This window comes from Petaurus breviceps, unplaced genomic scaffold (genome assembly GCF_028583685.1).
Source record: "Petaurus breviceps papuanus isolate PSGF00001 unplaced genomic scaffold, PetGlider_PUasm1.0 90491, whole genome shotgun sequence".
In the NCBI taxonomy this organism is placed as follows: domain Eukaryota; kingdom Metazoa; phylum Chordata; class Mammalia; order Diprotodontia; family Petauridae; genus Petaurus; species Petaurus breviceps.
The window spans coordinates 2,017,718-2,043,083 of NW_027187263.1; the positions used below are offsets into that span (position 1 = coordinate 2,017,718).

Sequence of the window (25,366 nt, forward strand, 5' to 3'; positions counted from 1 at the left end):
GGTAGAAAGTAATAACCTACAAGTTGGGGCTATGGCAGAGCTTGGACAGAAAGGGTCAGAGAGACGGGGGTGGGGGGGCAGTATGCATTTGCTGATCTCTCATTTTCAGGAATAAGCTATTTCTGGGAAACTAATTAGTTACTTATACCCCAGAGAAAACACTGCTGTTTGTTCGGCCCTTTCTTCCCCTTTAAATTCAAAGATGTTCTTCTTTCCTTTACATAGCTCACAATTTGTGGGTGTAGTCAGGACCCAAGAAAGAGGACTCAATAGTCTTACAATGAACTACATTTTTATATAGCTCTATTAGACTTGTTAAATACTACAAGAGTTTAGAATCAAAAGCTGTTCTAATTCATTCCTTCAATGATTCAGAACGCCCATCTTATTTGTTTAGGGTGGTGGTGTTTTGTTTTGTTTTGTTTTTTTAGCATAACTCCCCTCCCTTCTCCACCCTTTTACTGTACCAAATATGTTTCAGTTTTATACTGTTATTGAAAGAGAGGCCTTCAAAGATGACATTCTAAAATATCCATCTGGCTCCTTAAACGCTATCATGTCTCTTTTGTTTTCCCAAGTCTCCTATGAGAAGATATTTGTCACTTAATTGCTGCTGAGGATCACAGATGATGGTTTATAGGTTTAGGCAAATTGCAGGCAGCACTTTGTTAACAAACGGAACAGCACAATGGTACTTCATAATTATCCTATGGAGCTCAATTGGCCCTTAACGGCACCTGCACGTACAGCATCAGGGAGTCTTGTTTCAACACAAAAGCTCCTTCTTGTTAATTAACCTGTGTGCACTTGTTACAAATGAAACCTATTTGTTTCCATTTAATATATCTGCAGCTAGTTTAAATATTCATTTATTATTATGCTTGTTAAGTGAGGAGAGGAGAAGAAGAGTTTGGACGACTTCCATTAATATGCATTGAGCTGAAGGAGGGGGGTGGCTAATAGACTGATATCAAATGTGCTGCTTTGTGCTCAATGGGCCCCTAGACCTGTTTAAGAAGAAGGAATATCTCTAACTCACAAAAAATCAGAGAGGAGGAGCGTGAGATAACAAGTTGTCAAAGATAGCAACATTTTTTTTAAATCAAAAGGAGATTTTCCTGAGTGATAGATATAACCTGTGTTAACTTTGATTTTATATCTGAAACTATCATGTGACCTTTTCGTCTCCATAAATGGCCTTATAATCATGCAATTAGACAATCTGGGCCCAACTAAAATTTTATTGAGGAAAAGAATGAATTGTTTATGTGAGATTTTAGTGATCAATCCAGTTCTTAGGGGAAAAAAGTATTCAATTTAAGAGGCAAAAGGAATGCATAGAATAAGACAGATATGTGTCAGGAGTAGTCTTGATGAAAAGAAAGATGGTATATTCTATGGGAAGACCCAAATCACAATAGCACCCCCTTCTTTTAAATGTAGCAGCAGCATTACCATTCAAAGCATTTATATTTTTGACACCTGAGGAGGAAAATTTTGTTTCCATAACTGATTTTGCTTATTTCCTAATTTTTCTCCCTAAAACATATTGAAAGCCATTTCTCAGAATAACCCCCTGAAGGGAAAAAGTTTTTGCAAGTTGGAAAAGACTTTACTGCTAATTGGCAAGCTTACTTAAAGGATTTGTAATTTTGGCCATTAAGATACTCTCTTTACTAATAGAGATAGTAATAGTCTTTTTGAATTAGACTTTAAGAGGGGCTGTGCCTGAAAAACCGTTGACATTGTGGCCTTTCTGGTGCCTAACCTCTCCTCACTCGGGTTGAACCAAGATGTCCAGATAATCCATTTTGTCGGTAAGAAATTAAAGTAGTTAAAACTTTTACTTAATAAAATGTAGGTACTCCAAATTTTGAAATGTCAGAGCTTAAATTGTTCTCTTTTAGAACTATGGTTTTTCATCAGTTGCTCATGGCTGGGTTGAGCTAATATAATAAAAATGACAACTTTACCTAAATTAAATTACATATTTAGTGCCATAGCAATCAATCTACCAAAAAATTACTTTACAGAGCTAGAAAAAATAGCAACAAAATTCATTTGGAAGAACAAAAGGTCTAGAATATCAAGGGAATTAGTGAAAAGAAATGCTAGGGAAGGTGGCCTCGCTATACCAGACTTTAATCTGTATTATAAAGCAGCAGTCATCAAAACTACTTGGTACTAGCTGAGGAATAAAGTAGTAGATTAATGGAATAGATTGGGTACAAGAGACTCAGCAGTCAATGACTATAGTAATCTACTGTTTGATAAACCAGACCCCAGTTTTGGGGATAAAAACTCACTATTTGACAAAAACTGCTGGGAAAACTGGAATATAGTATGGCAGAAACTGGGCATAGACCAATATCTAACACTGTATACCAAAATCAAGTCTAAATGGGTGCACTATCTAGGTATAAAGGCTGATACTGTAAGCAAGCTGGCAAAGCAATAGTTTACCTGTCAGATTTATGGAGAAGGAAAGATTTTATGACCAAACAAGAATTGGAGAGCATTATAAAACGCAAAATGGATAATTTTGAGTACATTAAATTTAAAAGTTTCTGTATAAATAAAGCCAAAGTAACCAAGATTAAGAGGGAAGTGGAAAATTGGGAAAGAATTTTTACAACCAGAATTTTTACAAATGATAAAGGCCTCATTTCTAAAATATACAGAGAATTGAGTCAAATCAAATACAAGTCATTCCCCAATTGATAAATGGTCAAAGGATATGAACAGGCAGTTTTCAGAGGAAGAAATTAAAGATATCTATAAGCATATAAAAATGCTCTAAATCACTATTGATTAGAGAAGTGCAAATCAAAACAACTCTGAGATACCACATCTTACCAGTCAGATTGGCTAAGATGACAAAATAGGAAAATGATAAATGCTGGAGAGGATGTGGAAAAATTGGAACACTAATGCATTGCTGGTAGAGTTGTGAACTGATTCCACTATTCTGGAGAGTAATCTGGAAATATGCCCAAAGGTCTATAAATAAGTGCGTACCCTTTGACCTAGCAATACCATTTCTAGGATTGTGTCCCAAAGAGAGCATAGAAGTGGGAAGAGGCCCTGTATGTACAAAAATATTCATAGCAGCTCTTTTTGTGTTGGCAAAGAATTGGAAATCAAGGGGATGCCCATCAATTGGGGAATGGCTGAACAAGTTGTGGTATATGAATGTAATGGAATACTACTGTGCTATAAGAAATGAGGAGCAGACGGACTTTACAATAACCTAGAGAGACTTATACAAACTGATGTTGAGTGAGAAGAGCAGAACCAGGAGAAATCTGTACTCAATCACAGACACAGCAATGCAAGTTTATAAGACAACTCCAAAAGACTCATGATGGAAAGAGATATCTACATCCAGAGAAAGAACTACAGAGTTTGAACACAGATTGAAGCAAACTACCTGCTCTCTTTCTTTTTCTTGTTTTGTTTTGTTTCCTCTTTCCCATTGCTGGTTCCAACAGTTATAATCCTTCTTTACAATCTGACTAATGTTTAATGTGAAGGTATTTGCAGATCCCATGTTTGATTGAATGCCGCCATGGTGGTTGGGGGGAAGAGAAAGGGAGAGAATTTGAAACTCAAGGGATTATGGAACTGAATCTTGTAAACTAAAAGTAAACAAATAAATTAATTTTTAAAAAAAAGAAAGAAAAAAAAGAACTATGGTTTTTTTCCCTGTCATTGTTTAAAAATGATGTTTATTTGACTGAAGTTCAGTTCTCTACATTGCATACTGAAAAGAGTTCGAAATACACTCAGCTATTGATGAAGGCAACATTCCCACAGCCACTAATCAATTACTTTGATTCTTTTGCTTTAAAATTGGTCCAATAATGCATTTTAGAATAGATCAATACCGCCTGCTAGATAGAGTAATATGTCCAATTTATTTGTATTCATCATGTTTATGTAGTTAAGACCCGTATTCTTAAAATCTCCATTTGCCAATGGGAATGAATGATATGCAAAATTGACAGGATTACTAAATGGTTATAATGTTTTGGAAAGATGAAACATTTCCATACCCAGTCATTGTTTTTTTACATAGATCTCCTATCTTGGGGATATTATTCATTTGACAAAACTCTGGAAATGAAAGATCAGTATTATCTAATTCAAACCCATAGTTCTGTTATGACAGGGGCCTCAAACTTTTTCACAGCATAAAGAAACATGTTTCCACTTCTGGGAGAGGAAAAAAGGGGCAGTTAGTAAGTTATCACTAGTGCCTGTTAAATTGCTCAATTTGGACCATAATTAATGATCATGATTAAACATTTATTGCATACCAATTGAATGTAAGGTATCCAGAGCATTGTGTTTGGGACAACTGAAGTATGAAATAGCAATGCAAGGCAAGTGATCGCCAAACTACCCCATGATGAAAGTGGTAATTGCTAACAAAAGACAGTTTTAGAATAGGTGATATGGAGGGAGAAGAGTGGTGGGCCATTCTAAACTAACACTAATGATAACTTACATTTTTATAGCCCTTTACCATTGACAAAGTATTTCCTTCATAGCAACCCTGTGAAGTTAGGTAGTATTATTATCCCCATTTTACAAATGAGAAAATTGAAGCTCAAGAGCTGAAGTCATTAACTATAGTCAAAACAGTTGTTAAGCATCAGAGACAGAATCTGAACCCTCACTCTCGTCTCCAGATCCAATGCTCTCTTTACTATACAGTGCTAACCACAGTCATACAGTTGCCTTAATGCATTTAAATCAGGGTTTCTTAACCTGGGCTCTGTAAACATTTTAATCTTATTGATAATAATGAAATACCTCAAAAGCCACACCCTCTAATGGACAAAACTCTGCAATGGCCATCAGGAAACTTGCCTGTGTTAACTTTTATGTACATCATAGAACAACATGACACAGAACAAAGAGAAAACACTGATTGGGAATTAAAAGACCTCAATTCTAGTCCTGGTTTGACCACTTAATAGCAACCTGCTATTAGGCAAGTTACTTAACTTTTCTGGGCCTCAGTTTCCTCATCTGTGAACTGGATAGAATAATAGCCTGCCCTATATGCTTCACAGTACTGTTGCAAAGATCAAATGAAGTAGTTTCTCAACTGTAGATGAGGGGTTCTTAACATTTTTTGTATCATGGATTCTTTAGTAGTCTGGTAAACCTCTTCTTAGGATGTTTCTTCTAAAAATTCATAATTTAAGAAAATTCTAAATTTTAATTAGATGTTAATGAAAATAAACATGTAATTTTTCCCACCCGATTTCAGATACCAACTGAAATCTCTGTGGACCCAGATTAAGAACCCCTGGTCTACAGCAACACATAAATACAGAGTAGCATTAGCTGTGACTGCTGAGATTTCTGGGGCCTTCATTGCTCTGTCATTTCCTTCATACTTAACAGGGATGTTGTAAGTAGAAACAATAAGGTGATGCATTCCACTGTCACTTCTCCCCTCTCCCAACCACTACTATGGTTCTAAGGCAAGAGAGGCCTCTTAACTCTTTCAGGAACAATGGGATGTCATTTAGCCCCCTCCTCCAGTAATAAATCAGTCATTCCTATGTCATAAAATCTGAATCTTAGGGATTTATAAGTTCTTTAAGGAATGCTTAATTCCCTAAAAGAAAACCGGGTGAAAGGAAGCATATTATTCTTAAGTATTTATTCTTTATAAATTTATTTATATACATTATATATAAATATATGTAAATAATATTTATATATCATAAATTTATAAAATTATTCTTTATAAATATACATACTCACTCCTCATGTATTTGAACTTTCTTACTGTGGACCACAATTTGCTCTATGGGCAGGTGTGCACTTTAGGTAAGCTAAACACAACATTTATTATCCTGCCTTACCTGAGCCTTAAAGTCAGTCCTGACTTTTGTTCTATATCTGCAAAGCCGGTCATGATTCCTAGACAGTGAATGGGCTATCAGTACTCAATTAAGTTCCAAGGTGGCTGCTGACAGCCTCCTCTTCACTTCATTAAGCTAATTAGGTTTTCATAAGTTCCTACAGATAAAATGGCCACCTTGCCAGGTTAATTCCAGCGTCAGAAGCTAGGAAATTCATTAGCAGATGCCCCATTTCAATGTAATGAGTGAGATAAGGCTTTCCTTAAATCTGATAGGTCTACTATGGTCTAAGAATATTACATGAACTAGGGATAGGGACTTATAATTTCATTGATATAGAAGACTCTGTGTGAGAAAACTCCCTCTATCAATGCAAATCAGCACCTTTTCTGCAATTTATGGTCTTAGAGAGTTGTCTAGAGCCCTGTAAGATTACCTGTCTTTCCAAGGGCTACATAGCTAATATGTGTCAGAGACAGAATTTGAACCCCGTTTTCACTGGCTCCTAGGACAATTCTCTATCCACTAGGAAATGAAATGATCATTAAAAAACTTGGAGCGATTATTATGTGGTAAACATGGTAGTAGTTTCTGGAAGTACAAATAGGTATAAAATATGTTTCCTTCTTTGAAGATCTTTCTTAGGTGGTAAGATAGAACAGAAGTACATGAGGGGTGATAAAGGTAGCATCTAAGTGCCAAATGAAAGTGACAGAGATTTTTATAGTCTTTTTTTACTTTGAGATTGTTATAAGATTGTAATGGCAACCACACTGGCATATGCAGGATGGCTGCTAGCACAGGTTTTTAGATCTGCTTTACTAGGAAAGATAGCTGTTTAAGAGGTCAACAATCTTTTTTAAATTACATTCACTAGTTCAGGTGAAAATTGAGCACCATAAACTTCAAAGAAAATACAAACGGAAAATACAAAGAAGATACAAGCAGAGAAATAAAGACCAACAGACAGGGCTCTGACTGCCTGAATCAACTATACCCTTTACATACATCCCTGGATTGAGAGAGTCTTTGTATCTGAGCAGTCAGGGACCATTCGGAATCTTGACCAGGGAATCACAAGATCCTTCTCATAAACAAGCCCCCAAAAGCAAAACACTAACTCAGAGTATATAAACATTTCCCAGAGCCAGAAGGTATCACAACCCTCCTGACCCAGTATCTAATTAGAAATTAGCAAAAGGTGTGAAAGCCTTCCTACAAGCAAGCCTTCCCTAAGCAAGTTTCCCTCGGCTCCACGTGAGGCCTATTAACAGGTGGGGGAAGATCTTAAATCCTATTAAGATTGCAAGGATTCAAAGAAGAGAGGAATGAAGGTTGGAATGGTAAGGAAGGTCTCATGAATTTAGCACTTTTAGCTTGACCCAAGAACTTCAGCATTTTACAGCAGGAAAATAAGTAAGAGAGGAGTCAAAGGTAAGAAAGTATATGATACGCTAGCACATTTCCTAAATTGTCGTACTATCACTCTTTAGTCACCTTTCCTAAATCCCAACTTCACTGGGAGAACATTTTGCCTAAAACTAACAAAAGATAATTTTAGTTCTGTTAGGAGACAGAACTTACAAGCATATGTGAGGATCAAATGAGACAATATTTGTAAAAACACTTAGCATAGTACCTGCATATAATAAGTGCTATATAAATGTTAGCTATAAGCTATCATTATCATTATTATTGCAGCCTTATTAGGCTGTAGGCAGAGAGCTTAGAGTTTTCTGTTGTTTTTGTAATGGGGTGAGTGAGGACCCAATAATGATGCATGCTGGGATTTTCCCTTCCTTTTGGGTATATATTCCCATCCTTATTCCAATCCAATATAAGGAATTTTGGAAGTCTGTTTTGAACCATGTATAAATGGTCAACTGATACTGTGTGATGTCACAAAATCTCCCTTCTAATTGGCTTTGGAGCCAGAAAACACAATGACTCAGAACATCCTGAACAAGAACTGAGTACACATAGAAAAGGGACAACCTTTCCATCTCTCAGTCTCTTTTCCCTCCTGGTGATGAGACATGGACTTCTGTGAGATGAAGGTTAGGTGAAGGTAGATATGCTACATCCTGACTCTATTCTGTGTCCATTAATACTGCTTCTTCTGAATTTATTCTTTCCTGCTTAGAGTGAATAGTCTAAGATGTGAGTGCCCAAGTGAATGTGCCCATCCTAGCCATTAGAAGACCCTCAGGAAACCAGAGTAATTAACAGTGTACATAGAACCCAATAGCAGTAGGCAAGAGTGGTGGTGGCTAATAGTAAAGAAAGCTACTGCAGACTGATGTGAAAAGACAGTCATCTAAGCCATTCTCCAATTGACAAAGGGCCAAAGGATATAAACAGGCAGTTCTTAAGGGAAAAAACTCCCAGCTATAAATAACCTCATGAAAAATGCTCCAAATCACTTTTCCCAAAGGGAAAATTTTCAAAGATCATAGATAGTACTTGTACCCACCCCAAACACTAGTAATCTGTTGGTAGAGATATTAATTGGTCCAGTAACTCTGGAAAAATAATTTGGAATTATACCCTAAAAGTTACTAAGCTATTCATACCTTTTCACCCAGAAGTAGCACTACTAGGTGCATACCTCAAAGAAATCACAGAAAGAAGAAAAGGTTTCATTTGCATAGTTATAGCAGTTCTTTTTGTAGTGACAAGGGAATGGAAGCTAAGGGATTGCCATCCACATGGGAATGGCTGAACAAATTACAGTACATGAATGTAAAACAATACTTTTTATCCTGTAAGAAATGATGAAAGGCACAGCTTCAGAGAAATGTAGAAAGAATTGTATGAACTAATGCAGATTGAAGTGAACAACTCACAATAGCATCAGCATTATGAAAATGAACAAGTTTGAAACACTTAAGAACTCTGATCAGACCAATGACCAATCATGATGCCAGAGTACCAGTGATAGGGAATGTCACTTACTTCCTAAAAAGATCATGGACTCAAAATGCAGAATGAGACATGCATTTTGAACATGGCTAATATAGGAATTTTTTTTTGCTTAACCATATTTGGTAGAAGGATCTTTAGGTTGTGTCCCTAGAAGAGAGAGCTATATTTTGTAAGCAATTCTCCTTAATTCAGTGGGCAGTTTTTAATGCCTACTATGTTCAAGATATTGCTCACTGAGATCTGGTTTCTAGCTTTATTATTTATATGACATGAGCCTCCAAACACGAAGGACATAGAAACTTATGTCTTTATGATAAAAAGCATAGAAGTCATGGTAACAATTTCAGTTAATACTACCAATTGATAAAATATGAAGGAAACAGAATATATTGTCCATCTTCCAAAAGAGATATTTTAGGATCTGATGCTATAACTTTAAATTTTAATTTGATCCCCAGTACCAGATACCAAATAATTAGGGAAATAGAAGTGATATCCTGTTTGAAAAGCCCACTATTGAGAGCTCAGGTTATGTTTTTGTGTCACCTAATGAATCTCATGACATTTGAAGTTAATGTGGAGACAGATGTAGAAGGTATGAAATGAGTAGGGACAAGAGGATATGTGACTGACAGAAGAATTAAACCCTCTACCCTATGATAGAAGTTAGCTAGAGAGGCAGTGTGGTATGCTGGAAAGAACACTGCATCTGGAGTAAGAGAACTGAATTCAAATCTCCCCTCTTACTTATTACCTTTATATAGCCCATGTCTTATAATTTTGAAGAAATTCCAATTTTCTTTTCTTCAGAAGGTCTCCAGGTTATTACTATAGATAGAGAGCACTGGACCTCAAGTCAGGAAGAGCTAAATTCAAATCTACCCTCAACTCTTATGAGCTGGGTGATTCTGGGAAAATCCCTTAACCTTTGTCTGCCTCAGTTTCCTCAACTGCAAAGTGGTGAGCATAATAACATCTACCTCATAGGATTGTTGGGGAAATTAAAGGAGATAATATCAGTAAAAAGCTGAGCTCAGTAGCTGACACATAGTAGGTGCTTCAATAAATGTTTGTTCCTTTCCCTTCTCCTTTCCTAAAATGGGACAACCAAAATGAAGATAGTGCTCCTGCTTCTGTAGTCTGATGAGAGCTGAATATGCTGAATCTATAAATATAATTGATCTCTTGATAGCTCTTTATAATTTGCAAAGTACTATATATGCTTGTCTGTGTTTATTCTCACAACAGTCTTGGGAGGTAAAAAATATAGGTGTCATTACATCTATTTTCTAGATGGGGAAAGTAAAACTTAAGATTTTTTTGGTAAATATGTAATAGGTGACTCTCTGGAAGGTGGGGATGATGTGTCCATGACACTTTTTTTTTCCATAACACACTTAAGTTTAATCTGCATTATTGCCATTTTCTCTATCACTTTCTTAATTAAGTCTAGACAATCAACGGAACAATAAATCAAGCCTTGATTGTAGCATTTGCTGATTTCTGAGGTATAAATGCTCACATTGAAAGTTGGAACAGGCCCTATCCAATACACATTACTGCCAATGTACCTCTTCTCAGAATAATGTGCTTAAATGCATAAATAAAATACATCAGATTATAAAGAAAGTCCTTTATATTGAAATGGTCATCAAAAAATATATTTTTTTTAAAGTTCTCAAACTCCAATTTAGGAATCCCCTGCTTAGAGCTTCTTGAGGAAGGCAGTGATATGGTCAGAAAGATGGGAGGAGAGACTTGAGGTCCAATTTGGTGGCTATTGCAGTAGTCCTGGAGAGAAGTGATAAGGGGCTGAACTACTGGTAGCCATGTGAGTAAAGAGAAGGGGCCAGATACTAAAGAAGCTGAATTAACACAATTTGGCAACTGATTGGATATGAAGGGTAAGGGAGATGGAAGGGTTAAGAATGACTCAAAGTTTGTAAACTTAGGAGACTAAAGGGAGGGTGTTGCCTTTTATGGAAATTGGGCAATTAAAGAGATTGTTTTAGGAGAAAAATGATGAGTTTTCTTTTTGACATGTTGAATTTGAGATACCTACAGAAAATCTATTCAGAAATATTCAACAAGCAATGAGATCACAATTGTATTTTTAGGACCTGAAATCCCTAAGAGAGAAACTATAGATGGGAAGATAGGCAGAATATGGGAAGCAGACATAGGACAGGCTTACTGTTCCACTCCATGGTTTGGGGCTGGAATGTGCTTAACTATTCAGCAAAGGGAAATAAAATTGCAGTGATCAGAAAAGAACAAGGAGAACCAAAAAAAAGAAAGACTGTCATTAAAACCTACAGAGGAGAGAGTATCCAGGAACAGAAGGTGTGAGCAATGCCAACAGCACAGAAAAAAACTCACGAAGAATGCAGACTGAGAACAAACCAGTGAATTGGGTCATTAAGAGATCTTTGGTAACTTTGCAATGAACAACTGCAATTTCAATGAAGTCAGAAGCAAGACTACAAAGGGCTGAAAGGTGAGTGTAGAGGAAATTAGCACAGACTGATTTTTCTTGAAGTTGGGCTATTATACACGGGAGGTAAGATAGAGGCTCACAGTCTGAAGGGATAAAAGAGTGAGAGTTTCTTAAGGATGGGCAAAGATATATTTGGATATATTTATATGTAGAAGAGAAGAGAATAAGTATTTATAAAATACATACTATGTACCAGGCACTGTGCTAAGCATGTGTTACAAATTTTATCACATTTGCTTTGTAAGTAGTCAGTAGATTAGGAGAGATTGAAGAGAAGGGAAGTGGGATGAAAGTGGGATAATCTATGGTAGCAACCACGCTGGCATACCCAGCACAGCTGCTAGCACAGGTTTTTAGATCTGCTTTACTAGGAAAGATAGCTGTTTAAGGGGTTATCAGTCTTTTTTAATTACATTCACTAGTTCAGGGGAAGAGTCAGCACCCTGAACTTGAGAGAAAATATAAATAGAGAGAATACAAGCAGAGAAATAAAGACCAACAAACTGCCTGAATCAACTAGACACTTTACATACACTCCTGGATTGAGGGAGCCTTTACCTCTGAGCAATCAGGGAGCTCTGAACATACTGGTCACTTAGAATCTCAACCAGGGTAGTACAAGATCCTTCTCATAAAGGAGCCCCCAAAGCAAAGTACCAACTCAGAATAACTTCTCAGAGCCAGAAGGCATCACAACCCTCCTGACTTGGTGCCTAATTAGAAATTAGCAAAAGACGTGAAAGCCTTCCTACAAGCAAGCCTCCCCTAAGCAAGCTTCCCTTAAAGATACCAGTACTGGGGTTGGCCTTGTTGAGGAGAAAAGCCATCTCTTTCTTAGAAAGTGGAGGAAAAGATGCAGCTAGGTGGCACAGTGAGTAAGAACACCGGCCCAGGAATCGGGAGACCCCGGGATCGGTTACAGCCTCAGATACTTAACACCCACACAAAAAAAACTGACCATGTAACCTTGAGCAAATTACTTAACTGCAATTGCTTTAAAAAAAATAAGTGGAGGGAAGGAGGAGAAAATGGGATGTTGTAATGGGAATATAAATTTTAAAGATCTTCCCTGCCCCTAGGCTAAAGTGCATCTGGAGCCTGGGGTGGGAGGCTTGTTTTTCAGTAGATACTTCTTGATTGACCAGTGGGTCCAGAAGGTTGTTACATTCTCTGAGCCAGGAGAAGGCTATATAAGCCCTAATGTGTAGCTTTGTTTTGGGGCTCACTTTGAGAAGTGTTCTGTGATTTGATCTGGATTCTGGGAAGCCGTTGTCCAGAGCCCCCTGGCTTTGAAAAACCCAGATGTTGAAACACAGATGTTGATTTAGTATGGATGTAATGGCTGGACAGTTTGGAAAGCTGTCTACTTGATCTGTTTCTGTCTTGATAATTCTGCCTGTATACTTTGAAGTTCGGGGTGCTGACCTTTTTCCCCTGAACTAGGTAAATGATACGTATCTGACTGATTAAAGTAAGCTTGTTAACCCATTTTGAGTTGCTTTCCTTTCTCAAAGCAGATCCAAGAACCTGTATTGGCAGCAAACCCTGGGGATGCTTGGGGTGCTTGCTGCTACAGACGTGGTGATAAGAGGTTTTGAGAGAGAAAAGGGAGTATTCAATGATTTTTTTTTATCCTAAGAATAGACCCTTGCCATGCCATCCTAGGCATTAGCTATTCCTCCCTTCCAGCTTTGTGTCATCTATAAATTTTAGAAGAATTCACCTAGGCCACTGTCTATGTCGTATATAAAAATGTTAACCCAAGTTCAACTCTCTGAAGGACTCCACTGGAGATCTCTTGTCAAGTAGATTACTCTTTGTGATCCCTTGTGGGGCTTTGTTCACAAATTACTGAAGTCATTTGCTATTTCCTTCTCCAGCTCATTTTACAGATGAGGAAACTGCAGTAAACAGAGGTTAAGTGACTCACCCATAGTCACACAGCTAATAAGAGTCTGACACCAGATATGAGCTCATGAATATGAGTCTTCCTGACTCCAGACTTGGTGTTCTATCTACTGCACCACCTAACTGCCCTCAACTGACTACTAATAACTACTTTTGGGTACTAGCCACGCAACCAATTCTGAATCCAGCTAACTACCACTGTCTGAAATGCATCTCTGGTCTGCAATGATATAAATGGTATAAAGGATAAAGAGCTGACTTCAGAGCCAGGAAGATCCAGATAAATCCTGCCTCCGACTCTTCCTAGTTGAGTGATACTATACAAGTCATTTTACTTTTCTCAAGCCTTAGTTTTCTCATTTATTAAATAAGTATAAGAACAGAGGCAGCTAGGTGGCACAGTGAATATAGTACCAGCCCTGGAGTCAGGAGGACCTGAGTTCCAATCCAGCCTCAGACACTTAACACTTATTAGCCATGTGACCTTGGGTAAGTCACTTAACCCCAATTGTCCTGGCTTCCTCTCTCCAAAAAGCAAAAAAAAAGAATAAGAATAATAGCACCTGCCTCACAAGATTGTTATGAGGATCAAATGCAGTAGCCTGTAAAGTGCTTTGTAAACCTTAACACATTTATGTAACTGTTTGTTATTATTTTCAAAGGTTTTGATGAAATCTAGGTAAGTTCTATCTATAGTACTCCCTACAGTCTCCCTACCATGACAACTATACTCCATGACCATTTTGCCCCACCAGAAACTGGGACTCTACTCTAAGCTCTGATTGGTTATCTTTTTTTACCCTATTTAGCTGGGAGACTTACTAGAATCTCTCCTACCTCACCATTTCTAACACTTCTTTATGTTTTTCCATATCCCTTTAGAATATAAGCTCCCTGAGGGCAAAGACAAAATCTTGCTGGCTTTTACAATGTATGTATCCTGAGTACTTAGTGAAGAGGTATGGAGTTTAGGATTGCTTGAGACCCCAGAATACCAACACGCTGGGTCCTGCCGAATGAATTCAACTCAAGCCTTCTCTCAGCCAAAGAAAAGCAAAGTTTATTAAAAGTTCACCATGTTGGGTAGACTCTTAAGGAGCCTCAGTATTTGTAAGGCTTGTATTGGACACAGAGCAGGTCTGTGCTAGAAAATCCTATGGCGCTCTCATACCACATGGAGGCAAGATGGGGTCTTATATACAGAAAGGTTATGGGAGGAATCCAGGGGTGGTCTAGGGGAGGAGTTTGGGGAGGGTCTTCAGGAGGAGTCAATGAGATCAGACTCCAGTAATGAGTTTGGGGAGGGTAGTTAATGAGGTCAAACTCCACTAAATGAGTGAAGTTGCTGGAAGCTACCTGGAGACCACAGACAATGGCGGGCTAGGCCAGTTCAAGGGTGTAACAGTTGATTTGGTATAGCCATTTTGATAGGCTCAAAGGTGGGAGTAGATGGACAATGGAGGGCTAGGCTAGCAAGAGGAAGAGATTTGGGCCTAGCTATAATGAAAGGCTTATAGCCTCAGGCAAATGCCTCATCAAGTGGGAAGATCCAAGGAGAGCTCCAGGGGGTTCCCAGAGCCTGTACGCATCACTTAGCACCAAGTCTGACGTATTAGGAAGCTCTTAATAGATATTCTTTGTCTATGTCACTATTTTCTCTCTCTTCTTTCTATCTCTGTCTCTCTCTCCCCTCTTCCTCTTTCTCTTCTTTTTGTCTCTATTTTTCTGTCTCTCTTTTTCTCTGTTTGTGTCTCTGTCTCTGTTTCTCCCTGATTTTAGTAAACTAATAAATCTGTTGAGCTGTGTTGGCTTCTGTGATTGCCATTTCATTGTATAGCTCTTTGTATCAGTCCAAGATGATGAGGTATGGGCTCTGGGAATCCCCTTGACCTCTCCTTGATTCCTTGAGGTACAGGCTCTGGGAACCTCCCTTGGACTCTCTTTAAATCATCTCATTTGATGAGGCATTTGCATGAGGCAATAAGCCTTACATTGTGTCTGGGCCCAGACCTCTAGCCTACTGTGTTTCCCAATAATAAGACACTGTCTTATTAAATTTTTTGGACAGAAAAACACCAGAGGGCTTATTTTCAGGGGAGGGCTTATTTTAATGAACATTGACAGCAATTTTAATAAACAGGTAAATGTGAGCAAAAAATGTACCTTTATTCAATAATGAATTCAATAAAGTTTCACCCGGGGAGGGAGGGAGGGATGGTGCATACAGAGGGTACCGTAATGTAGCGTGTAGTGCAGGGGATCACCTTCACTACAGTAGCAATCTCAATAGGGCTTATTTTCGGGGGAGGGCTTATTTTATAGGAATCTTACACAGTAAGGGGAGGGCTTATTTTCAGGATAGGTCTTATTATCGGGGAAACACGGTAGTTACTAATTACTAACTACTAACTCTAGCCTAGTTACTAGCAGTAGCCAGTACTGTTCATCTACTTCCCACCCTTGAACTGGCCTAGCCCACGATTGTTTGTGGTCTCCAGGTGGCCTCCCACCCTTAATCACTCATTGACCTCATTAACTCCTCCTGAAGACCCTCCCCTAACTCCTCCCCTAGACCACCCCTAGATTCTTTCTACCACCTTCTGTACATAAGACCCTCCCTGTCTTGTCTCCATGTTTGTGAGAGCGCCATAGAATGGTGAGAGCACCATAGAAGGACCTAGCACAGACTTACTCTGTGTCTAATGCAAGTGAACTTTTAATAAATTTTACTTTTCTTTGGCTGAGAAGACTCGAGTCGAATTCATTTGGCAGGACCAGGCCTGTTGGTATTTTGGGGTCTCCAGAGCAACCCTAACCCTCTTTATGGGTAACCTCTGCAGGAGACACGCTCGTTGGCCTAAAGTTTATAGACTTAGGGTTTTTTTTTCCTTTTTTGAACAAAGAGAAAACATTTATACTTCTCCAGGAGTATGACACACAAAAAAAAGTTTCTCTAAAAATAATGCTTGTTTTTAAATGCAAATAAGATTTGTTTGAATTTATGTAAATTAGTAGTTGTGGGGGGTTTTTTTCCTCATATATTTCATTTCATTGACCACCCCAACAAAGGGAAGTTTGTCCTCTCTATTCTATCGTCCTCTAGTTGCAAAAGATCCTGATATCATCATAAAGAAAGTGGTACATCATCTTGAAAAATTTCATCTTCTAGAACTCCAATTTCCAGAACTTTTTTTATTAAGCAGAAATTCTTCACCTCTCCTCATTTGGGCATAAAAATCTTCTTATGCATTTTTACTTAGATATGGCATTAAATCAGGGTAGCTTCATCTTTCAAATTAAGGGGATAATAACTAAGAAAAGCTTTAAAAAGTATTTTTTTAAAAAAATTAACAATGAGAAAAGGTAGATGAAGAATAGTGAGCTAACATTAAGGAAATTGGTATTACATGAATTTCATTTATTGAATAAGGTACTAAATATCCAGTATTCTGCTGAAGTAAGTCCTTAGGAGAAATGGGGGTAGAGATTTTTTTTCTTCCCTTTATTTAATAATTTAGAAAATTAAATATAAAACACTATGTTAATATGCTATAAAAAAGTAAATCGGTATACATGAAAGATGAAATTTTGTAGGAATTTGTGAATTTAAACGGTTCTTTTATGCATATTGGACATTGGGATTACATGTTCTCTGAGGTACACATTTAGAAACCTAATTAGTAATCCAGAAATAATTATCATTATAGATAGTACCTTACTTTTAAATTCCCTTCCACAAATTACCACTACAAATGTGCTTGCCTTCATTAAGGGCTTAAAAGAGTGTCATTTTCCATACTGAATACTTACCAGCTAAGATTTGAGTCCATTTTCTATACCCGTAACTGAAAAGTTAGAGTGTTGTTGTTTTCTTAACAAAATGGCCAATTTCTGAGTTTCCTGCATGTCCCCCCCTGCAAAGGAGAAGAATGAAGTAGAAATAGTCATTAGTACTATTGGCAATATATGCGCATTTTCTAACATTCTGTACCCTGATTATGCTAATATCTGTTTGGATAGTTTGCCATCCCAAGGATCACTTCCTTTGTCCCTGTTTTGGACCATTAGTCCCTGAGGAATTTTTTTTTAACCCTTCAGGTATACGAACCTTGATTTAAGGACTTTTTTCCCCCCATCTATCTGCTTTAGCCATGTGGTTGACTAAACTTGAAGGTGCACTTTGCAGCCAAAGGTTCATTTTCCTCAGTTTGTTAAGTGGCTAATTATAAAGGTTCACAAAAGAAATGACACAAGGGGAGGAAGGAGAGGAACCCTGCTTCTGTCAGGAGCCCCATGAGGCTTGTACAAGTGTCATTTGTAAAACCCAAGCACAAATTAAACAATGGTTATAATAAGCTTCTAGGAGCTGGTGGATAATGAAAGGGAAATTCCTATGTAGATGCAAAACAGGCACTAAATGGGTTGTTTTTATGTTTGACAGCAAGATCCTTATGTAACTCTTCATGAATTCAGCATCTGCTGCTGCAAGAGCACCCTTAGACTAGAGTAGGCCATAATAAGCAAAATAAAACGATGACAATAAATTCTGGGTCTGCAGCTGTGATTTCCAGTTTCATTTTCACTCTATGGTATATTAATAACACTTTTGAAGAGCCAATAAAAATCTGGCATTGTTTCCTGAATAAACGGATTTTTTAAAAAATAAAGTTATTAGAAGATGAAGCAGGTTGCATTTAGGTAAGCAACAAATGCTGCCTATCCATCAGTCAATAATCAGTCTAATCAACCAGTCTATTGAATTCTAAAGACATGTGCCAACCTTTCCCAACAACTGAAAAATGGCTGGCAAAAAAAAAAAAGAACCTGATTTCTTTCCTTTTTGTTACAGTTGAGTATTTAAGGAGACAATGAAAAGCTCTTGGCATTGCTGCTAACCTTTCACCAAAACATATCTCTATGCATAGCATTCACATCATTATGTAAGACATTTGCAAATAAGTATAATGCTTTTGCCTATGGGAAAACCCTCCTGCTCTAATGTATTCATGAAAGATGAATTAACAATTCTTTAGGTATGATAAAAAGATTCAGAGCATTGATATTAAAAAAAAGCAAGATCATCATTTATTTTTTTTTTAAATCCTCCACTGCTAACTTGGCAGGTCTAGGTTCTTTTATTTGCCCTAAAGTGCTTGTTCCCTCCTGATTGAACCTCTTTCTTTTTCCTTCTCCTGCCTCATTTAAGTCACTGCCCACTTTCCCTCTTTGCTTAAAGGCTGCTGGACTTAACACTTTGGTCATACTTCCTGAAATCAAGGTCTTTCACTGGCTTAAGATCTCTCCCAGGCTTTCTGCTTCCTTGCCCTCTGCCTTGTCATCTGGCAACCCTATGATACAATATAATCAGATACAATAAAACCTTGCCACTGATGTATCAATTGTCCTTGAACCTAATTTGCCATTTAATTGGAAGGTCATAGTTTAATCTGTAGGGAAGGGCTTTTAAGGCATTTTATGTTTGGGTTATGGTACAATAATCATTTTTAGGTGAAATTAATGACTGTGAAAATGAAAGGAAGGAAGGAAGAAGGATAGGGGGAGATAAAGTCTCCCTGATAAAAAGAAACTCAGAAAATAACCAGGAAAAAATAGGTCTTTAAGTGAATAAAACCATCTTTCAATCAAGGTTTTAATAGAAGGGTACTAAAATAAGAGGGCTGCCAGGTGGCATAGTGGATATAGTACCAGTCCTGAAGTCAGGAAGACTCATCTTCCTGAATTCAAATCTGGACACTTACTAGCTGTCTGTGAAACCCTGGGCAAGTCCCTTAACCCTGTTGGCCTCAGTTTCCTCATTGGTAAAATGAGCTGGAGAAGGAAATGGCAAACAACTCTAATATGCTTGCCAAGAGAACCCCAAAGGCAATCACAAAGAGTTGAACACGACCAAATAATAAGCAAAAAGTAAAATAAAAGGAACTTGGTTCACATTTTATTGTCTTGGAGTCACTGAGAAGGGTATCAAATTTTTTCATCACCAAGAAGGATATATTATATATATATATATATTTTTATATACTATATATATAAATATAAAAAAGAAAAAACTCATCTCTCTAGAATCAGCAAGATATAACTTTACTCTAAAAAGCTGTTTCAAAAATCTTTAAATAATAGAGCAAGGAGAAAGAAGCCTTTCTTGAGGAAATAGATTGAAGGTGGCACCCAATCTTTTGAGACAGAGCAATTATTTGTCTGGTTCACTGCCTTCCCACCAAGGTGAAGTGACTGGGCTGGACCCTATCCATCTCCATCAAGAAATGATTAAAATATAGATGGAAGAGAGGAGGTTCCTTTGCTCCAGAAATAAGTGGAGTGATCCAGGCAGCTTTATTAGGCTACCATTCTTGAATTTTAACCTAGACTGCATTTAACATATGTTTTCTTTGTTCAATGTTCCTTTAACACCTCAAATCATACAGTATTGGGGTAGATTCATGGCAAAGGGATAGAGGACTACACCAGTTTGGGTTCTCTCCAAGCTGTAAATGACTTCAATATATAATAATGAGATTCTAAATAGAATTGTTTCTGTCAGACTTAAGCCTAAAAACATTGTGGAGAAATGTGTTTATAAAAGAAACATTTAAAAGTTGATTTACAAATTAAGTCTCCAAGGTCCTGAGTACTTCAGTATCTCCAAACCTTTGGGCCTCAGTTTAAATACTCACAAAAGGTTATTTTGAGACTCAAATGACACAATTATTAAAGTGCCTTATTTGTCACTTATTATTATTAACATTGTCAACAAATCAACACCTCTTAGGATAGGTATAATATGTGACTGATAGGAGGTGTGATGAGGGAACAAGACTCAGACAAGTTAAATGAGGTGTTCAAGCTTGTCACAACTGGTTCCTACTATGCAAATTCCAGAGTCAGAGAGGAAGTATAAAAACCCTTTTAGGCTGTTGTGTTTCTTGGAGGCCAGTAATACAAAACATTGTGGCTCCCTTTCAATACAATTCTGCTTTAACTTAGCAGATTTCTTAATCTAGCAAAGGAAAAGAAATGGGTCAAATTACCTTTACATTTTTACCGGTGGTCAACATTTCTTCTGCTTCTTTCCCCAACTCACTCTAAGATTCAATACCTTGGTCCCATTCAGATTGGTTTACTTTTAAAATTTATAATACTGTTCTCTTTAAAGTTTAAAGTTCTCTTTAAAGGGAGAATTTACTGATAGAGTGACCCTCAGAGTATTTGACACAGTGAAGATGTGACTGTAAAGTCATGAGATTACATAAGTTACCCATGAATATCATCTCATTTTTATAGTTTCTCCTTTTATAGGTCACTCATTACACCTATCTTACCTAACAGATGTTAATTAGTTTCCTATTTGCTCACAAGGACACTTTGAAGCACTAAATAACTCAGGGCTTTATGGACTTAAATTATAAACTAATCCCTTTAGATGATTCCTTTCTTTGTGCGTATTCTTCTTGGCGACATGAAAAAAAAATTGTGACACTCCAGTCAATGATTCTCAGATATTAACTTTTTTTTAAAAAAAATTTAAATTTTTATTTAATATTTTAATTTTTAAAAATGAGGCCTTTTAGCACTCACTTTTTTCTCAACACCTAGTTTTAACAATGTTTTCATTCACCTGTAAGACTTCTCTAGCTTCTATCTGGGACATTCTCTATCTGGAAAAAAGTCTCTTTTTTTTTCATTTTCTTTTACCAATATCCTTCAGTTATTGATTTTACTTATTGGTCTGTAATTTCAAACACAGTGACAATAGTCCTAAAATAAATTGATCACCTTAAATTTTTTAAAGTAGCAATAACAAATAGCTTCAAGAAAAAAATCTATACCCTCACGACAAAATTATGGTGAATCTGAAGCTAGACACACATGGTCCTTGTGTATCTCATTAGTTAAATTCAGTGGTCCCAGACCCACAACTGAGGGTCTTGTAAGCTTTATAGTGACATATAAATGTGAGTTGTTATTTTTATTGTTATTGAATTTTGAGGCTCTGCCATCCTGCAAAACCAAAATTAGGTAATCGTGGGTATGAAACTAAAGAAATCTTAACATTAATCTCCCTGGGCCTCAATTTCCTCACCTATAAAATTAAGGGGTTGGACTAGGTAGTTTCTGAAGTCTTTTCTAGATTTGTGATTTTATTATTTATGATCCTATGAAACTATTTTGCAATTTTCCATGAAGTTATGCCTACAGAGTATAAAGTGGAGTTCTAGTCATTTTCTGGCTTAACATGATCATCAAAGATAACCAGATTGAGACTATTCAGGTCCACTAATTAAAAAATAATGATCAGTGCTACATTATCCATTCTGGCTATCTTAATTGATGAAATTGACACATCTTCTAAGTTTCTATTTTGCTTTGTGTTCTGTAGGCTAAGCTCATAACCCATGATTCTGTTTTGACTATTTTACTTTGTTTTTATATCCATCTAGAAGGAAGGAGAATTCAACTTTTTACATGGATCAGTCTAGGCAAATTTCATTGATACAGGGTCATCATACACAAAGCCTAGCAAGTCAATAGGCAAAAATGTTCATTTATCCACTAGGGGAGCCTTGTGCTCCTGAGTTTTGTTAAGGTATGTTCATGGTCTAAAATACTGTCATTAAGTAGAATCCTGGAGTAAAGCTGTAAGAATCCTTTACCCACAGTAAAGATGTAAGAAAAATAGTTGGAGATAGGACCTGTGGCTCCCTAGAAAAACCATGAAGTCAGGTTGAACCTATATCTGCCAAAGGCAGAGCTAGATCTAATTACTGACTGTAAATCAGATGATAGCTTTGTCAGCTAAATTAACACTGTCAGCCCAGTATATTATATTCAAGAAGCTAAGCTCACTCCCCTTCAAGTCCTTACCATACTACTTCCAAAGACTGGTTGTTTGCTTTGTTTTCCGGGATTCTAAATAGCATCCCGGGGACCTGAAAAGTTAGTGTCATGGGTTCCTTTGGCTTCCAACTAAAGTAAAACATGAGCACTGAAATGTGTTTACTTATTATTTGATTAACAAGCCAAGATTTATTTCTACCAATGCAGAAGTGATCAATCAATAAGCATTTATTAAGTTCCTGCTATATGCCAGACACTTTGCTAGGTCCTGGTGAAAAAAAGGCAAAAATTAAACAGCCCCTTGCCCTTAGGAGGCCTATAAGTTATAGTCTAAAATAAGATACAAGATAGAGACAGGGAAAGACAGAGACAGAATAAAGAGTAATTTTTTTCTTTTGGAGGGGTGGGCACTAGTAGCTTGTGGTATCAGGAGAGGCTTCTTTAAGGCATCCCAAACAGGGCCTGAAGGAAGTGAGAAATTCTAAAATGTAAATGGGGGTGGGGGGGCAGCCAATGCAAAAGCATAGAGAAGGGAGATTGGATGTCTTGTGCAAGAAACAGAAAGCAGGATAGTTTGGCTGGACCGTCAAGTAGGAGGAGAATAGTGTACAATAAGGTTGGAACAATTTTCAAGGGAGGCTTTCATAATTAATTAAAAAATTAAGCATAAGCAACCATACCTTTAAATGGATCTTGAATTTCCCTAAGGTGTTTTAATATCTCAGATTTACTTTGAAGTGTAACACCCCTCTGGGGCTACCCTCTCTCCAACTTTAGTTTTCAGATTTACAGGTTGAATTCTCAAGGGTATGAGGGGATGACAACTACACTCTCACTCTCTCCCTCCCTCTCTCCCTCTCTCTCTCTCTCTCTCTCTCTCTCTCTCTCTCTCTCTCTCTCTCAATAGATAGATAGGGATGGATGTATAGATAAATAGATCAGTGAATAGATAGATGATAGATAATGTACATAGATATTTATATCTAGATAAATCTATAGCTATAGGAATATCAATATCTAGATATAGATGACTATAGAGAGAAAGACAATGATAGATAAATAGACCTTGAGTCCCTACCAGTGAGCTTACCTTTAATAATCAGTTAATAGGTACAATTAGCCCAAATCAAAGGCATTTAGTAAGATGGCAAGAACATTAGCTATAAAGGATTGCTCTCACCCATAAACTAAAGTAAACTCCAAAAAATATTCATAGTAACTATGAGTAAGGACTCTCAGAGAAGAGTGGGAACAAACAAGTTTATACAGGATATATATAGGAAATATATAACTAAAGAAGCTCACACCTCTGGTACTACAGGACCTAGATATGCTTTCTTTCCTCTTAGATCAGGCCTGCACAAGGATTTTGGGCAGCTGTCACATGACCAACCAGACATGACAAGCAAGCCACAGGCCTTAAGTTGTGCAGCCCTGTCTTAGGTTCTAGTTGGGGTAATGACTAAAGAAATTGTAGTACTTGACTTTAATGGAGTATTTCTGAACTGTAAGAAATGATAAATAAGATGAATAGAGAGAAGCATGGGGAAACATCTGAACTAGTGCAAAGTCAAGTAAACAGAACAAAGGAAACTGTGCACAATGGTTACAACAATGTAATTGGAAAGAACAAATAAAAAAATGAAATGAAATCTGCAAACCTGTAAGGACCAAACTGGGTCTCCAAAAGATAATTATAATAGACCTTCCTGTCCTTCTTTGCAGAGTTAGGTAATGACAGATATGGAACATTGCATATAATGACAAAATTTTTTGATATACTTATTAGTTTTGATGAACTTTTTTTTCATTTTTCTTTATCATAAGGAATGTCCTTCTGGGAAGGTAAAGAGGGAGAGGTGTGTTGGGAAATAAAGATTATGTTTTAAAAATGATATCATTTTAAATGCTATTTTTAAAAAGCACCCTTGATTGTTCCCAAAATATGAATCTTTCTCCTATGTCAACTCTGTTAATAGGATATACTTTTTTTTCCCTGAAACCCTAGAAGAGATCACAGTACATAGTTTAAAATGTTGTATCAGCACAACTATGTAAATGGAAAGAATAAAAACCAAAAACTTAACTCTTTGCAATTATTAGGATTAAGCTTGGCTTTCAAAAGGAGAGAAGAAAAGGTAACTCCTTTCCTGCTTTACAGAGGTGGGGAACTATGGCTGTGGAACATTGCATAGTCTCGGTTGATATACTGATTGGTTTGGCTGAACTTTTTTCTCCTCTTACATTTTATTCTATGTTGTAATCGGTAACTCTTTAGGAATTGAGAGGTGGAAGGACTACATTCAGAAATGAAAGTAATATAAAACCAAAGAGCATCAGTAAAAATGGTAAATAAAATGTTATATCAGATAGAACCACTATCATCACCAACCTGATGAGAATATTCATGTGACTCCCACAATGTGATATTGTTGTTTCTGGTACTGAATATACATGACATACAAGGGACACAGTCACCACCCTTTGGGAATTTAAAGTATATGTGACAGACAGATAGAAGACACTCACTTTTTCTCCAAGCCTCTCACATTAACCAGTCCACTTAAAACTCACAGTGTGCTGTCTATGGAAAACTATGAATTCTGGATATTTTCTGCAGATTGAGTGAAATGAGTGTGGAAACTGAGGGGTGGGTGAAAATGAAGAGGAGAAAGGAGCCTCCTGGCATTTTTAGATGAGGGTTGGTACCTGTTGGTCCCTGGAGCTCCCACAAGGGGTTATGTTGGTGACAGCAAGACTGTCATCTAAGGAGACAATAGGTTAATGTCACCAAGGCTCCACTCCATCCAAATGAGCTCATAACTCAAAAAGACACATTCTAAATAATAATCAACATTTTAAAATTTTATGGTGATTTGATATTTTAAGCATAATTTTCTGCACATCATTTATTTTAAGGTTTAAATATAAAAATGTATCCTTTTTTTCCCCATATGGGGCAAGTAATGATTAAAGAATTGAAGTTTCCTGGTGAATGAAGCAGTCCCAACCACTTTTCATGACAAAGTTGGTAATTAGAAGGCCAATTTAATGGTGAATCAGGCAGAAATATTCAAAGCATGACAAATGACTTTAATAATGTAGCTTGCAATGCTTGAACAGAAATAAATTTCACTTCCTCAAACTCTCGCCTTTTTCTGCCTGCCTGGAAGATAGAACTGTCCAGGAGGCATTTTTTGCCCTTTATTCAGTAAAGCTTTTACTAGATTTTAAGCGGACCAAATAGCTTGCAAATGCAAAAACATCATTCAACTTCTTATGATTTTTTTTCCTGAAG

General features: G+C 37.0%; 1 long non-coding RNA gene across 1 annotated transcript in view; it reads right to left on the reverse strand.

The window, feature by feature from the left end:
* The window catches only part of LOC138141798 (uncharacterized), a 295,980-nt gene that overhangs the window by 7,123 nt on the left and 263,491 nt on the right, over positions 1 to 25,366 (reverse strand). Inside the window, exon 2 of the long non-coding RNA XR_011163269.1 lies at positions 17,026 to 17,129. This is a non-coding gene — a long non-coding RNA (uncharacterized lncRNA). The remainder of the gene's footprint in view (positions 1 to 17,025; positions 17,130 to 25,366) is intronic.